The sequence below is a fragment of the Physeter macrocephalus genome, chromosome 8 (assembly GCF_002837175.3).
Source record: "Physeter macrocephalus isolate SW-GA chromosome 8, ASM283717v5, whole genome shotgun sequence".
Taxonomy (NCBI): Eukaryota; Metazoa; Chordata; class Mammalia; order Artiodactyla; family Physeteridae; genus Physeter; species Physeter macrocephalus.
The window spans coordinates 121,839,821-121,845,312 of record NC_041221.1 but is presented as its reverse complement, the minus strand read 5'-3'; the positions used below and the strand labels follow the sequence as shown (position 1 = coordinate 121,845,312).

General features: G+C 39.4%; 1 long non-coding RNA gene across 1 annotated transcript; it reads left to right on the top strand.

The window, feature by feature from the left end:
• The first annotated feature begins 520 nt into the window (after nucleotides 1-520).
• On the top strand, nucleotides 521-4,147 carry LOC129392297 (uncharacterized). Its single transcript, XR_008617993.1, has 3 exons — nucleotides 521-561; nucleotides 1,970-1,996; nucleotides 4,116-4,147. It is a non-coding gene; the product is annotated as an uncharacterized lncRNA (long non-coding RNA).
• The last annotated feature ends 1,345 nt before the right edge of the window (nucleotides 4,148-5,492 follow it).

Here is a 5,492-nt window from a genome sequence, read left to right as displayed (position 1 = left end):
AAGCGGCCTCCTTGTGTCCTTCTTCATTTATCTGAACCGATAAACACCCGTTCCCCACTCCTTTGTTTACATAAATCCGTTTGAGCTGCGATTTCGTCACCTAGGTGACAGCCTTGGCTGACATCTCTGCTCTATGGATATGTATGGTTTTGGAGTATGTGTGAGAATGGTCTCTGTACAATTTGGTATGCATAGCAATAAACCGAGCATCATTTAAAAAATGGAAGGGACAGTTTTGCATATTTAAGTCTGGTGACATAAGATACTTTTTTAAGGGCTAAGAAGACAAATAACTCTTTGTTTTTCTAACAGGTATTATAGTTTATATTATGTTCTTGGCCTACCAAGTTTTGCTCCTGAAAAAAAATAATAATAATAATGCCTTCCTGCCAAAAATGACTCTCATGTGCATTGAGCTTTGTCTGATATTTGAACTGGGCATATTGGGAATGCCCTCGTGGTACCCTGGGACCCAAAGAGGAAAGCAGAAGAAAGAAGACAACCTGGAGGGCACCCAACTGGGGCCTCAGGAATTTTCCTATTTCTTCCATTTGGCAATAAGTAAGAAAGAGTGCTTGTTCTCTTTAACTCAATGAAGTAAGGAGAGAGAGCTTTTTGAAAAATCTGCTCATAGTTTGAACAAAGTGGGTTCTCTTATCTAAGGTTCAGACACAACAAAGATAAAGATAAAAAAATTCTTTCATACACTCAAGTACTTTTTCAGGTTTTGGAAAAAATCAATACCGTATTCACATTAATGTTTGCTTGTATAAAATATTGACTGTAGCTCCATGCCTTTTAGTCCTTATGTAAAAATGCCCATCTTAATCGTCAGACGGGTTCTAATTGTTTCCCCTCCCCTCTCATGGAAAGAGTAACTGAGAGGACAGCTTAAAAGCATTACTATATAGTTATTTTATAACTGGCACTAACAAATTTCGCCAATTACAGAGTCCATTCTGTAAGCAGTGAATGTGAGTCTCCCAATTAATCTCGTGCACCTCCAGGCAAGGTCTAAATCAGCTGGATACAGCGAAAGCAATTTGCACACAGCTAAAAGCAAATTGGAAAATAAGTGTTCCACGCTGCTGCCTATTTTTCGAAGCCAAAGATGCAATCAGTATTCTGGCAGCAGCCCTCTGTCATGTTATTTGCAGCTATCAATTTTAATTATAACAATTATTGATTAGTTAGGAAGGTGAATAATCTGAAGCTCAAGTAGATGACTCTGCTGCTCGGGGTCTCCTTCCTGCCCCTCACAAGGAGGTGTCAGTACTGAGTCTGACGTAAAGATTCCACCTGGATGTCTGGACTGGTCCCTCCATGTCCCACCACACACACAGTCTGAGTTTTGCAATTTGGCTTGAAGACTGATTTGACCTGAAATAAAGCTGGGTCAGCATCTTACTTCTAATCAGAAAATTCAGAGACAATTATAGAAGAGATACCTTGATTTTGAAGATTTGGAATTCATTAAACTATGTTTTGTTCAGTTGGGTGAAGAAGTGAGAAGAGAAATTCTGTAGGAAGAAAAATAGAACCACAAGAAAGAAGAAAAATGATCACTGTATCGTCAGACGGGGCAAACAAGACAGTGTGGTTTAGTGGAAAAAAAAAAAAAAAGAAAGGAATTTGGGATCAAAAGGCATGAAAGAACCTTTCTTTTAAGCTCATCACACCACACTTGTTAACTTTGTGATCTTGTGGAAGTCAAATAACATTGCAGAACCTTTGTCTCCTAATCTGTGAAATAAGGATGAGAATTACACAGTGAGAATAACACTTTCTTCATTAGGTAGTTTTATTTTTTAGGTGGAAACTGTTAGGAGCCGGGAGGCAACTAAGTGATTCAGTCTATCAGGAAGGTTCTGTGAGATGGTTACAAATGTTACATTGAGCACTCCCCCACAAGTTCTATCATATTTGTTGAGTTAACCAGATTCTTCTCTACTCAATTTTCTCCTGTCAGATACTGCATGAAGGAAGCCCCAGAGAGGTAAGCAGATATAGAGGTGATAGATATGAACAGAAATAAATTCATCTCTCAGTTTATGAAATAGATGCATGCTGGCAAATTTGGCTATAAAGTGAATTTCTGCAAAGCAAATCCCATTTCCCTGTTGATGTCTATTATAAAATCAGATGTATGTCCATGGAAAAGAATTTCCCAAGATACTAAGTCAAAAATTGTCACAGGACAGCAGTAGTTACTTTGAAGTATATTCAGAATTTTGAAGTATTTGGCATGATTTTCCCAACTCTGGGATTCATCCTGGAACCTATCTTTGCAGAAGAGGTTGGTTAATAACTAAAAGAGATCAACAGCTCTTGGTACTAAGCTGCCCTCCTCCTCTGGTCTAGATGCTTACATAGTCTCTGGACCCGGGTTGTAATAATATGTGCTGCTAATAGATGGTGTAGCTTAGCATACAAAGCAGTACTGTCCCTTAAATTTTGGAGGAGGTAATAAGTCGATGGATTCTGTGTTTTATCAGTTTCTTAATCTAAAACTTCAGCATATTGAGCTTATTTATTAAAGGCTAGATAGAGCTGGACACCACCAGTGTGGTACATTAGGTGGTCCAGTCTGAATGCCATAGCCACAGTCCAAGGCGCTGATGGTCTGTGACGTTCCAGAGTAGGACGTGATCCAAGAACTAAAGAAAGGCCAGAGCCTTGTTATCCTTAGCAGTTCCTACAAAGGAGCCATTAAAACCTCAAATAACTCATAATTAGCCTCTGCTTGATTCTTCTTGCAGGGAGAATCATACATCTGGAGAAGCATGCTTGTGGGACTCAAACCTCATGAAGAGAATAGCCAAATAGTTTCATGAAGTTCAACTTTTTTCTGTAGATTTCTTATAAATAGTTTCAAATTGTGTAGGGGTAAAATCTACTTTTATTTTTCACTTACTCTAATTTAAGGAAAGGCATAGCCTACATAGTTTGTTCTGGATCAGAGAATGTGCTTTTTTAAAAAAGCGTATATGATCATATGTCTAATTGCTAGCAAGTCTGTCACCATATTTCAAGGGACTCTATTTATTACTTTCATAAACATTTAAATTAAACACCGGGGTAAAAAAAAGATCTGCAATGGTGATATGAACAGGAATTCTAACTATTCTAGACTTATAATTTTTTTAAGCATCCTATTTGAATATGCAAGATTAATTGTATTGGTCATATTTTAGAGTATCAAATTCTTTTTTTAAGGACCCCATTGTATTTTTGCTTTTAAATCTGCTTTAGCATATATTATAAAATACACAGCACTGTATTTCAATGTTTGCTACTTAAAATGCTTTAAGGATTTACCACATTTCAATCAATTGAAATTCTTCCTATGAATAGAATGGGCATAAAAATGTCCTTCTTTGATAAAAGATTATTTACCAAGGGCTGTACTCAGATCAAGAATGTCCTTGGGTTACAGCTACGCTTAGAACTTAGGACTTTCTCCACTGAACATGGATGATTTGGTGGAATCAATCAAGAAGTGTCTATATTTAACTCAAAGTATGAGATAGGCCATAGGCATAGTAGAAGGAGCATGAGATTTGGTATCAGAAACACTCTGGTTAGACCCTGAATCTGTGCCCTTTGATTTTATGTCCCTGGGCAAATTATTTAACCTCAAGGGGTATCAATTCTCTCATCTATAAGGTGGGGATAACAAAACAAAATGGATGTGTATTAAAGAGAAGTAAATAATGAATTGCGAAGTGCCTAATAGTTGCATACTAAACATTATTTTTCTTTCCCATTCCCTTTGCTCTCTCAAAATAACATCAAGTGGTAGCGAGGATTCCTCAACTGCTAAATGAAATGTATTTACAAACTTTCCGACTTCTCTGTGCTCAAAATCCATCAAGAAATAAATTTTAAAATTGAGCTGGGATTCATTATTTAAAAAGACAAAATCTTTATTGTAAGGGAGTCTTTATCTAACCAAACACCTTTGAAATTCTAAGCTTTGGACAACATTCAGCAGTATTTTATAGACTCACAGAATCTTGATATTATTATAGAAGAGATTTTAAGCATCAGCTGGTCTGATTGTCTACCTAGTGTTCTAACCCCCTTTATCTTACAACTTGGTCCCGTCTGAACAGACACAGAGAGCCGACTGCTGGCAGGGGTCGGGGGGAAGGTGTCACCGGACTGGAGTTTCACCTGTGGAGCAGCACGGTGGGCTGTAACCATATGACCTTGTTAAGTTTGTTTCTTCTGGAATGGACCCCATCTACAAGCCTTTGGGGTCCTGGTAAGTTAAGGAAGCATTCCCCCACTTGTCCTGCGCGCTTATTTTCCTGTGCCTGCTCCAGGGGACCAGGCTGGCTGCTCAGGCTCCTCCATCTACAGAAGCTTCTGCCCAGGCTTGCACTCCCCTTTGGCCAATCTAGAGTCTAGACCGTTTGCCTCCCTTGCCTTTCTGTCCTTCATTGTTCTGGACAGGCGGACAGATTTGACACACTAACGTATAAAGTGTTAATGATTATCTCCTCTCTCGGGATTATTTTCAGCCTAAAGGTGACTTGTAAAACTACAGTGGCCTCATCAGCAGACATGAAATGGGACTATCTGTCTAGGAGTTGAGCAACGTCATGGCGGACGTGTCTTGGGATAGCGAGGCATTTGGGAGGCCCTCCCTTCTAATCATACAGGGTATTTACCTTCCACGTGTTAGTAAGATTAGTGTGTACAAGCATTCATGTTCACCGGACAGAGAATGTCTCTCTCCTCTTACATGATTACTCAGTGCAATTGAAATGCTTTAGCCTAAGGTTGAAATAACCCAGGAAAGGCTGATTCCTATCACGTTAGCTTCTAAATGCCTCAGCTGTTCAAAGTTTCTAGAAAGAAAAAGCCAGCCCAACTTCTTCATGTTTCAATCTGGCACCTTTTTAAGAGGCTGTGAACAGGTAGGGAAGGCCTGCGGGTGAACCCCTCTGACAGGGGGAGCTGGGAGTTGTCATCCCTGTCTTCACAAGGCTTTGCTTTTGAGAAGCAGATACTCAAGTAATGTGATGGGGCTTCAGTTAGAAATACCAACCACAGCTATAGAAATTCTGTGTGCTGAAGGGTTCATGCTGATGCCGTGAGCATTAGAAGTAATTGCTCGGAAAAGTGGATTCCCCAGAAAGACTGTGCTGTTACCTATGCCAGGACCCTGACTCGGGCCTTTAGGTGTCTGTTCTATCCAGCCATGACTGGAGAGCATGAAGAGAAATTCAGAAATTAATTCAGTCTTTTCTTGGTTCTACCAGATGCCATGATTGTCTGTGTAATGTTTCTCCAGGTTAAAAGAAAAAACCAACCAAAAAAATGTTTTTGTGGTATTTTCTTTCTGTGGTGAGTCCTCATTTTCAATTTTCATCCTCTCCTCACCCTCTCTCTTTCCTCACCCTCTCTCTTTCCTCACTCCTGTCTTTAAGAAAGAAGGTCATTTTCCTTTTTGCCAAGTTTGCCCTTTTGTGCTCTCTTCCTCC